Here is a 12,848-nt window from a genome sequence, read left to right on the forward strand (position 1 = left end):
ATATCACGATTAAGATTTCCACATTGAAAACAAGTTTCTCAATGAAAATTAAAACAACTTTTCGTTGTTGTTGTTAACATACACACATATATATATACTTGCATGCACACATATGCACAAATACACAATTCCATCATTTGAGCATTTATATGCATGCCATAATTTATTTTACGGTCACTACAAAATCAGTTATTTATTAATCTCAGCTACTTTCAGAATGAAAATTATATGATTCTCAGTCTTTTCATAGAAGTCTTTGAGTATCACAAAATAAAGGGATTTTACCATCTATTAATGTAAGCGATCTAACTCTGGAATCTCTTCTAAAATGTTTCTGCCTCACAGTTAGCAAGTTATCATGGACAACTCCAATAATGCATGACCTTCTGAGATATTTTTAGTAGCTTTGTTATAAAAGAAAAAAGATTGGAAGGAAAGAAAGAAGAAAGAGAGAGAGAGAAAGAAAAAATATATATACGTGTATACGTGTCAGTATAGTTTCATTCATGAGCAGTCATTTGCCCTTACTTAGTTGCAGAAGAATAGGCCTCAGGCCTTATCAAGAGTTAAAGTAAAAAAAAATAAATAAATAAAAAAAATAAAGCTAAAGTATCCACACAGCCTGTACTGGGCTTATCACTTTGTGTGGCAATATCCTTCCTGTTTTAGATCAAACGAGTGTTGTTGTGTTTTGTTTTGTTTTTTTCCCCTTTGCTTAAAGCAGTGCATCATATGGCACCTGGCCATCTGCACTGCTATGTCCGTCCTTGGCAGGGAGGAGACAGTGTTCCTGCCACTGTGCCAGAAGAGGAATGCAAATCGTTCTGTAATGGCTGCCTCAAGAAACCCAGTGGCCACAGGAGAATGATGTCCTCTATTGAAGCCCATCTTGCTCTATCTTTTCTCTATGTAAGCAAAACATTGTCCTATCTGATGCTTGATTGCAGGTATTTTTCTTGACAACTCTAACACCAGGATACAGTGGGCAGAGTGTTTAGAGTCCTCCCTGGGACTGGTAACTGGTGCATGAGTTTCTACTCCTCTGAGACTATTAACTGGTATATAGTACTCCGTTCAAAAAAAAACCCCAAAAAACCTTTGTTACACCTTCTCCTTTGACAAAATGCTGGATGACAGAGGAAACACAGCTGCTTACTTGTTTGTATGCCTTCACTAAAATCAGGTCAGTGCACATCTGGCCAATATTGATGACGAGATCCTTCAGAAAGCTGCTCAAGAGACCAAGATCGTTTTGGACCATGAGAAGGAATGGAAACTGGGCCAGTGTATTTTATGGTTCCCTGAGATTCTCCAAAAGATTTTAGATGACTTACTTCTCCACACTCTCTGTGATTATATCTATGAGCTGGCAACGACTTTCACAGATTTCTATGATAGCTGCTATTGTGTAGAGAAGGATCGACAAACTGGACAAGTGTTGTAGGTAAACATGCGGCGCATGCTGCTTTGTGAAGCAGTAGCTGCTATTATGGCCAAGGCATTTGATATTTTGGGAATGAAACCTGTCCAAAGAATGTAATCCTTAGGTTTGAACACTGTGTGTTTTTACCAAAAATAGCCATTTAGCACTATTTGCTTTTTTACAATCATACGGATATAAAAAATAAGTTAAGTACATGAAATTTGTCAACTAAAAAAAAATTACTTTAGAACTGTTAGCAAACTACTTCTTTAAAACTAAAAAAATATTTATTTATTTATTTATTTATTTATTTATTTATTTATTTATTTATTCATGAAAGGCACAGAGAAAGAGAGGCAGAGACATAGGCAGAGAGAGAGGTAGGCTCTTTCCAGGAGCCTGACGTGGGACTCAATCCCGGATCCCAGGATCACCACCTGAACTGAAGGCAGGAGCTCAACTGCTGAGCCACCCAGGACTCCCAGCAAACTACTTCTTGTTTTTAAGTCAAACTCTAGTAAATTCCATTTATCATTCATAATCATGCTCATTCTTTATCTCCACAACAATCAACTCCAGGCTCATTTTGAACATACAAAGTTACATAATCTGCCTTCTACACAAAAGCCCTCAAATATGTGCTTGTACTCACCCAACGTCTTCACACCCAGTTAGAGTGAAGTCCTATATTGAAATACCTGATATCAAATCCATTTGCCTACATGGTCTTAGACAAGTTTTGCATTCTCTCTCTTCCTCATTCTCACTTGTCAAATGGGGATAATAATACCTACATCATAATATTTTTATGATGATTGAATGAACTAAAATGTAAAAGTACTTAGGAAAACGCCTGGCCTGTACTATGTGCTCAGAAAGCATTGACTATTATATTAAGACACTAAAATCTCTTTATTATGTATTATTTTATGGACATTATTCAAAGAATTATTGGGTCTTATCTCATTAACTCCTCAAAAACTGAAAAATATCGAATATCTGTTTATGCTCTGTTAATATTTTTACCATAAAACCCAGGGAAATTCCAATAGAGTCCAACTCACTAGCAGCATTACACTAACACCCCACCTCCCTTTTTAATGAGGATAGAATAAAGTTTTTATTCTCTATAAAGGGAAAAGCAAAGCTAGGCAGGGAAGCTGTAGGGACATTTTTTAAAGATCAGGGAGTCAGTGGGTGGATTCTTTGTTCTTTAGTTTTCCTTCTTTAGTTTAATCCATCCATAAAATGCCAACAAATAGTCCTAAGTCTGTTGGAAAGATTCCTGGAATTACTGCCACTGTCATGGAAGTCTCAGTCGAAATGAGACGCAGTATCAGATCCTGTATGTATTAAACCAAAAAAGCAGGCAATGTAACTGGGATATCCACAACACCAGACAGGACTAGAATGGATTTGAGTTGAATGGCAGGTCCCTTGGAAATGCAAACCAATTAGCTTTGTGATATCCTTTCTGTCATTTTATTAACCTTATAATAAAGCAATCATTTATTTTATGATAAATTTTCATTCCCACTTGTTGTATTTGGAAAAGATTTTGCCATATTTCTACTTTATGCATAAAGTTGTTTATGATCCCACGGAGTCAGAAATGGCTCCAGTTGTGTCCAATTTGAAAGTAAATTTTCCTTGAAAAGCAATGTCCTCTTTTTTTTTTTTTTTTTTTAAACCATTGTTGATTAGGTACATAGTAGCCTGTTCTTCAATGGGGTCATAAAACTGTGAACTGGATAAATGACATTTAAGAAATCATCTAATTTCAAAATAATATGACTCTAAAACTTACTTTAGACCCATAGTTCTAAAGAGCAACAGACCAAGATGCTCCCAAGTTATTTTAGAAATGTACAATTCTTATTTTCAGGTCCTTCAGTTATTATTGATGGGTTGGAGATTCTCAGTAGAGTTTTATTATGATTTTTTATTTAATATGTTTTGGATCCTTTTGCAAACCTGGACCATTTCCTCTAACTAATCTTCTTCAGTTGTGGCAAAGTAATTTTTTAAAAAGATTCTAATTATTTATTCATAAGAGACACCGCCTGAGAGAGAGGCAGAGGGAGAAGCAGGCTCTCTGCAGGGGAGCCTGATGCAGGATTGGATCCCAGGAACCCAGGATCACGCCCTGAGCCAAAGGCAGATGCTCAACCACTGAGCCACCCAGGGGTCCTCGTGGCAAAGTGATTTAAAGAGAATTTCTATCAGCCACCTTGTTAGAAATAAAACATACTAAAGCTATTTGCACTTGTGTGTGTGTGTGTGTGTGCTGCAGAAACAAATCGCTGAGTTACATGACCTTACTAATGATTAAAATAGATATAATTTCTTCACATGTACAAGAATATGCTATATTTGCAACATCATCTTATACTCATCTAGTTAAAATTTTAAATTTCTATTGAACAGTGTATGTATCTATTGTCTCTCAGCTACCTACTCTTAGTTCTGTGTGCTGATCATTAATGCTAGGCAGAGTTAGGAGGCTGCAAATTGCATTTCCGAGACTTCTTTGCCAAATGGCTTTCATATGAAAGGAACACATGGCTGAAAAGGAACAAACTATTTATAGAAGCAAAAAAGATGAATAAACTCAAAGCATTAAGCTAAATGAAAGATGTCAGCCTCAAAGGTTATATGCCACAAGATTCCATTTCCAAGGCAAAACAACAGAGATAAAACACAGATTAGTGATTTTAGGATCTTGGGGCAGGAGGAAAATTGAACTTCAAAGGAGTAGCACAAGGGGATTTTAGATGCAAGGTTGTTGTCCTCTAGAGTGAATGTGAATTCTGTTAAGAAGCATTGTTCCAGAGGAACAGCATTTTAAGGATGACTTTTCTGAATTGGTTCTAGGGTTTCTGGACTTGGACCTCTAATCTGATTAGATTTAAATATGCTAATGAGTCTATTTCCACTGGGAAAGAGACCACTGATAGTCCATGAGGTGAACTATCCATAGAGATACTCAAAACATCTGCATTGAATGTTCCTAATCTACCATTTATAAGAAGCAAGACGCTAAGTGACTCTATATGACAAATAAAACAATTTTTTGAAACTGAAGAATATAATGACTTTGGTTGCTTGCTTCTGATATCATTGGACAAAGGAGTGAAAGAAAAGGACAAGCTCGAGGATTTGAATTCCCACCTCCACATCCCTAAAATGACCTAAGAGCTTCTAGGGGTTCCTTGAAGCAGAGCCTTTTCTTCTGTAACCACAAAGCTGAAAATCATAAAAATCAAATGCAGCAACTCATCCTGTGATTGGCTAAATTGCAATGTAAGTTGAATTCTCAGATTCACAGAGTATCAGCTTCCAAAATAAGAACATTAGTTGGGAAAAAATTGGATCTTGAAGCTGTAATAGGAAGAGTGGAAAGACTGATAAAACTAGGGACACTGAGCCCCTAAATTTTGATAATCAATCTTGCCAACAGAAAAGTTCTTCCCACTTCCATATCTCCCCACCCTGAGTGGTATCAGGCTCTCCACTAACAGTAGTATAGGTCTTTCCACCTTACTCTTAGAAAAGCTCACCCTGCCTTGACTGAGGAAACTGAAGTAATGGCCTTTCCTGAAATAGTTGCCACCTAGGATAGTGCTGATTCTTGTCCAGACCCATCCCCAGCAGCCTTCATTCATTTTAGACCTATAACTAGACTCAAGTTCAAGCAAGTCTCTAAAAGAAGGTAAAAAATGTGTTCTATGAAAGAGTACACTTCACTCTACAAAAGTATCTGGGTTTTCTAAATTCTACAAACAGAAATCCAGGAAACACATGTGGGAATGAATATAATGGTGTGGAATAATGACAGAAGGAAATTAAAGTTGATTCAGGCTGGGGCTTCTGGGTGGTTCAGTCAGTTAAGCATCTGCATTCGGCTTAGTTCATGATCCTGAGGGTTCGAGTCCTGCATCGGGCTCACTGGTCAGTGAGGAGTCTGCTTCCCCTTCTCCCTCTGTGATGTCTCTGTCTCTCTCACTCGCTCTTTCTCAAATAAATAAATAAATAAATAAATAAATAAATAAATAAATAAATAGTTGACTCATGATAAATTTATTAATATAGACTCACTAAGCAGAGATTCTGCATTTACTGTTGCAACTCAGGAAGGAAAGAACTCTAATAGGTTGGTTGTTTGGTTGGTTAGTTGGTTGGTTGGTTGCAACATGGATCAAAAGATGGTCCACACTGAGAAACTGAGAAATACTAAACCTTCATTAGGATAATGGAGATTGAAGTGGCAGAGAGCCAGTCTTTTAAGGCCTACTCACTCACATGGGGAGAGTCCAGAAGACATACCTTTTGTTAATTATTTGAGAAACAAATTTGTGAGGGGAGCTCCAGCAATCTTGAAAAGTCCCTTGATTACTCTTCTCTATAGGTCAGGTGTTATAGTAGGAATCACAGTCACTCAACTGGAAAACCTAAATGTTATGGGAATAATGGGATCCAGGAGGCAGGGTCAAATCAAGGTTTAATAACAAAGTAGACAGGATTACTGAAATGTTTAGCGAGACCCAACGCAGCAATCAGAATAGTCTGACTTGTTCAGATCTATGTACCACCAAGTTAACCATGGTGCTTCCAGAGTAAAATGGATGGGAGCTCAAGTTCTTGATTTGTATAAAGAGAAAATTTCTAGGTGAAGTAAATAAAAGTCTAATTTGAATCATGAAATCAAAAAGTCACAGCTTTGTAATTTTCAGAACCAGCACCCCTTGAGTAAATGGAAGTGTAGTTCCCTGATGGAAGGAAACCAGCACACTAGCAACAATATGGTCAATATAATAGCATCGTGTGATGACAAATGGTAGCCACACTTGTGGTGAGCATAGCATAATGTATAGACATGTCACGTTACTCTGTTGCATACCTAAAATTATTGTACCATTGTGTATCAACTCTTCTTCAATTAAAAATTATATTGTAAGAGACTATATTGTTTGTCTCCCAGCCTTCTCCAAAAGGATTTATGGCCTTTTGCCAGGGTTAACTTTGTAGTGAAGCAAAGAAAATAATCAGAACTTTCCATGACTACTGGACAACCTGGCTCTGAACTGACAGTGACTCCAAGAGACTGAAATGGTCACCGTGGCCCTCCAGGCAGAGTAGGGACTTGTGGAGGTCAAGTGAACAATGGAGTTTTAGCTCAAGTCCGTCACACAGTTGTGTCCAGTGTGTCTCTGAACTCATCCTGTGGTTATTTCCCCAGCTCCAGAATGTATAATAGAAATACTTAGCACCTAGCAGAATCCCCACATTGCTTCCCTAACTTTTGGAGTAAGGGCTAAAACGTTGGGAGAAGCCAGATGGAAGCCATTAAAACTTTAGCCTCCTACGAGGCAAATCATAAACCAAAATCAATGCCACATCCCTGGAGGAACTGCAGAGATGAGTGTCATCATCAAGTACTTGAAAGATGCAGTGGTGGTGATTCCCACCACATCACCATTCAACTCTCCTATTTGGCCTATGGGAAGACAGATGGATTTTGGAGAATGACAGTGGATAATCATAAGCTTAACCAGGTGGCGACTCTAATTATAGCTGCTATACCAGATGTGGTTTCATTATTTGAGCAAATTAATTCATCCCCTGATGACTGGTATGCAGCTATTGATCTGACAAATGCTTTTTTATCCATTCCTTTCCATAAGACCCCCTAGAACCAGTTTGTTTTCAGCTGGCAAGGCCAGCAGTACACCTTCACTATCATCTCTCAGGGATATATCAACTCTCCAGCCCTATGTCATAATTTAGTTCACAGGGATTTTGATTGCCTTTTTCCTTCCAAAAGATAATCACACTGGTCCTTTACATCAATAAAATGATGCTGATTAGACCAAGTGAGCCAAAAGTAGCAACTGCTCTAGACTTATTGGTTAAACTTCTGCATGCCAGAAAGCTGGGAATAAATCTAATCAAACTTCAGGGATCGTCTACTTTAGTGAAAGTTCTAGAGGTCCAATGGTATGGAAAATAGCAAGATATCCCTTCTGAGCAAAAGTAGTTGCACAGGGCCCCTCCTATAAACAAGAAAGAAGCACAATGCCTAACAGGTCTATTAGGATTTCAGGATTTTGAATGTTCACCAAAGGATAATCTTTGCAGAGGAAGATTTTAATAATCAAGTGGGCAGGGTAACCTGTTCTACAGATACCAGTCAGCTTCTTTCCCTCTCCATCCCTAACGGGCTCATGAACAAAGTGGCCATGGTCGCAGGAATAAAGTTTATATGTGGGCTGAGCAAGAGACTTCTACTCTGTAAGGCCAACCCAGCTGTGACCACCACTAAATGTTCAATCGGCTAGTGGCAGAAATGAGCAAAGTCCCCACGTGGCACAACTTTCCAAGGTGGTCAGCCAGCTACCTGTTGACAAGTTGATTACATTGGAATGCTTCTATCAACGAAGGGGAAGTTTTCCTGTATTGGAATAAACACACTGGATATGGATTTGTCTTTCCTGCATGCACTGCTCTTGGCCAAATTATCACATTATCACGTTAGATTTATAGAATTCCTTATTCACTATCCTGGTATTATACACAGCATTGCTTCTGATCAAGGAACTCATTCACAACAAAAGGGTTCATGCTCATGGAATTCACTGGTCTTACCCTGGCCTCACCATCCCCAAGCAGCTAGCTTGATCAAACAGCAGAATGGCCTTCTGAAGCTTCAGTTACAGCATCAACTAGGTGACAACACCTTCTCTAGAAGACCATATATGTTTTGAATCAGTGCCCAATATATAGTGCTGTTTCTGTCATAGTCAGGACTCATAGGTCCAGGAATCAAGCGATGGAAATGGGAATTTCCATCCACTCACTATTTACATTCGACTCACCATTATCCCTAGTGACCCACCAACAAAAATTGTGCTTCCTGTTCCCATGACTTTAGTCCGTACTGGCCTAGAGGTCTTAGTTTCAGAGGGAGGAATCCTTCCACTATGATTCTGTTGAAGTAGAAGTTAAGACGCACCCACTCCTACACCCCCACCCCTGGCCACTTTGAACTCCTCATGCTTTTCTTTTTTCCTATTTATTCCATTTAGTATGGGAGTGCATCTCCTATACGTGTCACCATCATATTTAGGCAGCAAATAACATGTTTGATTTCACAGGTTCACAGCTATAGAGCAATTTGGCTCATCATGAATTGTATCTTGAATCTCACCCACATCCAATTTACTAGATTTTTAGATGAGTCTTCAGACTGGATTTTTGAGTTGATGCTATAATGAGTTAAGACTTTGGGACTTTTAGGATGGAATGAATGCATTTTGCATGTGAGAAAGATAAGGATTTTGATACTTTGCCCCCCTAAACTCATATGTTGAATCCCTTTATACTATGTGAGGTTACAGTAAGAAGAAGGCCATCAATGACGATGTGGGACTTCACCAGACACCAAAACAATGGACTCCAAAAACAAATCTCTTGACTTTGAATTTTCTATCCTCCAGAACTGTGATAAATTTTTTTTTTGCTGTTTATAAATCACTCAGTTTATGGTATTCTGTGTAGCAGTCCAAACAGATGAAGACACACTACTCTATGAATTTGTCAAAAATCTATATTGAACAACAAAAGTTTATTCAACTTGATGTAAATAAAAAATAGTGGTAAAATCTAGATGATCAGTATATTGTTATTCACTGTAAAAGTCTATTCAATCTGGTATATGTTGCAAAATATGTATCATAAAATATTTTTGAGGAAACGTGAACAAGAAGGGAATGAACAAATGAGAAAGAAAGAGGAAAAGTGATGGAGAAGAAAGGAGAATAGAAGAGAAAAAATAATAATTAAAATGTTATTCTAAGAATGTCAAACATATAGGATCCACAGCACATTAAATTGTTGATTGATGTTGTAGTGCAGAACAGTATGCATATTTTTCCTAAAATGTTTCTATTCTTACCTCATTTGAGTAATTCTTTCTTTAATTCATGATGGGATTTCCCACCCAGATTCCCCATTAAGCTCTCTGACATTGCAAGTATTGATAAGAACAGTCTCTCCTACCAGGTCCAGCTCATCCAATGATTGCTCAACATAATATAAAAATCTAGTTTCCTCATCCCAATTTGGCATAATTCTGAATGGAAAACATTGTTTTGTCTTTTCTTTCTTTTCTTTCTTTCTTTCTTTCTTTCTTTCTTTCTTTCTTTCTTTCTTTCTTTCTTTCTTTCTTTCTTTTTTTTGCAATTATTGTTTCTAAGGGATCAGCTGAGATCCTCACTGTGATTTTAGCATAATCTATTTTTTTCCCTCTCTTTCCAATCCTGTTTCTCTCCTTTGTATTCCTTCTATGGGTCATAAATACAAGAATATTCCTCAATAAACTTTCTACATACTAATCTATTCCATCTGAGATTCTACTTTCCTGGTAATGTAGTCTATCACAAGTGTTCCTAAGCTAGGAATAGGAAACCTAGTTCTTGAATTCAAATGAATTGAGTAATTAAAAATGGAAAGACCCTCCCCCCCAAAAAATAGAAAGAAAAGATAGTGTCTGAAAACTATAAAAATTCATCTTTTTCTGAAAATAAATGACATAAAACCACCAGCTTAATTCAGTTCTTAACATTCTCTTTGTTCTCACTTTGTTCAGTTATTGGATATAAAGAAAATATTTAAGCAATTCATTCTCAATTGCCCTTATAACTTCACTATCATTTCCTTCCAAAAGAAGTTTTTTAAAAATACAAAAAAAATCAGTTAATCCATTTTAGTTTACTATACCCTGAATTTATTTGCTGAGAATTCTCACAAACAATTTAATAAAAATTTTACTCTAACTTATATGTGATATTGAAAACCTGTTATTTTGTTTTTAAAGCTTTTTTTTTTTTTTTTTTTAGATTTTATTTGGGCATCCCTGGGGGCTCAGCGGTTTAACACCACCTTCAGCCCAGGACATGATCCTGGAGACCCGGGATCGAGTCCCACGTCGGGCTCCCTGCATGGAGCCTGCATCTCCCTCTGCCTCTCTCTCTCTCTCTCTAATAAATAAATAAAATGTTTTTTTAAAAAGATTTTATTTATTGGACACAAATTGAGAGAGCAAGCACAAGCAGGGGGAGGAGCAAGCAGAGGGAGAAACAGGCTCCCCATGGAGCAGGGAGCCTGATGCAAGGATTGATCTCAGGATCCTGGGATCATGACCTGAGCTTAAGGCAGATGTTTTACTGACTGAGCCATCCAGGCGCCCCCTGAAAACCTGTTTAAATTGCATTTTAAAACTTACATCAGTGCATAAAAACATTGGAATTAAAAAAAATCCATAATATGAATGAATGATTTAGCTTAATTTAGCAACAATTCCAAGCTTTCCATTCTTCTGCTAAGTAGAAAAAGTGATAGCTCCCTAAATATTTGGAGATTGGCTTATTGTAGTTGCAATACAAGTATTTATATGTGAATATTTTTAGTCTTGAAAACTGTACTGTTGCATAATTAATATAGAATAAAATGTCTAATCTTTTTTAATATTCATGATGAGCTAAAACAAAATAAAAGAATGTTTACATAAAAGTTAATAGTTTGGATCATGAGTTGTGGTGGGGCGGGGAAATAAGGAAGAAGACATAAATTACTTGGGCAGAGGAGAAACAAATTCATAGAGAGAGGAGGTAACACATTGTCAGGAGATAGCTTAAGGCAAAATAGGTGAAAATCACAAAGCAGAAACATGAAGCAGAGAAAAGGAAACAAAATTGCAGAGGAGTAGCAAAAGCAAAGGTTTAATAGTTATTCTGAGTGGGACATGTTGACAGCATGCCAAAAGAATTAGTATCTAATCAGTCTGGAGCCCCAAAGACTGTGTGGAAGAGAGAGAATTAGATAAATGGAGTCTATAAAAAAAAAGTCAAGGGAACAAACTGATTTTGAAGGGAATATTATGTTCCTGCCAAAATCCCTTGACTCAAAAAAGGAGAGACAGATGATCTCTCCTGTTATATGACAGTCAGGTCATAATCTCTGTTTTATGCACAGATAAGAATGACACTATTTTTCAGTCAAACTACCCAAGATCTAGGACACCATCTATCCATCAAAGGGAAAGGTTGACCCTTAACTAAAGAAAAAGTCTTGAAAAGAGTAATCAAAAACCATATTTTTCAGAATTAAAAAAAGGAATAATCCTACATATAGTACATAATTTATTGCATATGTGATTTAAGCAATGTATCTAAGGACTTGAATTAATGATGAGATTTCTTAAATTTTCAAATGCAATAAAAACTCTTAAATGAGTTCCATGAAACTGACTCACCTAATGAACCACTGCTTCATTCACTCAGTACAGCTGACTGATGACCATAGTTCATCTATTCTCAAATAAGTCAACACACTTCCACTCCTATCAAGTCATCGGATGCTCACCGATTTTAGTTGTGTTTCTTCCTCAATTCGTTTACCACCATAGTACCTAATACAATCATACGGTAATACCGGTAATCATATGAATTGTATGATTGATTATATTATTATAAATGTACCCTTAAGCTGATGGATGAAACATGAGGCTATCAAGAACTGTTTTATGACTAGATATGCCTGTCTCATAGCACACTATGAGAATCATTTGGACTAGGATCCACGAAAACAGTATTATTATTACTTTCAATTTAATATGAAAAATAAAAGAAAAGATTTTAAAGAAGTCATCTGTACCTACTTCAAACATATTTAGGTCTGCCACTTGTTAAACTTTGTGTTGCTTTATCACTTCAACAGATTCAATTGATCTATTTACCAGATGACTATTCTGAATTATGTTTATCTTTCTAGTCAAATCTTAACGCTTACCGACTTTTAAAATACATATCATTCAAGAATTTCTCAAATTTTACTGTGGTTTACACTGAATATTTCTGATGCAGCTCTTTCAAACATCCTTAAAATATATGTAAAAGGATATTTCAACTTTTTGTAAGATTACTAGAGATAAGGACATACACATATATGTGCACACACATGTGTGTGTTATTTGTAAATATGGTTTTACTTCATAGAGTTAATGGAAATATGGAGAAAGAAAAACCCCAACCTTAAAGAGGACCTATTATGAACTACTCAGTTATCAATATATATTATCTGTTGTTACATGTATTTTACAAATGTGGATATGAGCCTGAAGGAAATAAAGTCACTATTCAATGTCACACAGTGTGTAATATTAGTTCACATGATATTTGAATCTATATCTACAGATTTCTTAAGCTACTATGATTTTTTCATATTATTGTAATAATGTTATTTTGTAAGAAAAAAAGTAAGATATATGTAAGAGACTAGCATCATATACAAACGCCATGCTGACTAAAATATGATCTGAACTACATTAATTCTCTAATCCCCAAATTGTTCACTAGGAAAGTAGGAT

This window comes from Canis aureus, chromosome 20 (assembly GCF_053574225.1).
Source record: "Canis aureus isolate CA01 chromosome 20, VMU_Caureus_v.1.0, whole genome shotgun sequence".
Taxonomy (NCBI): domain Eukaryota; kingdom Metazoa; phylum Chordata; class Mammalia; order Carnivora; family Canidae; genus Canis; species Canis aureus.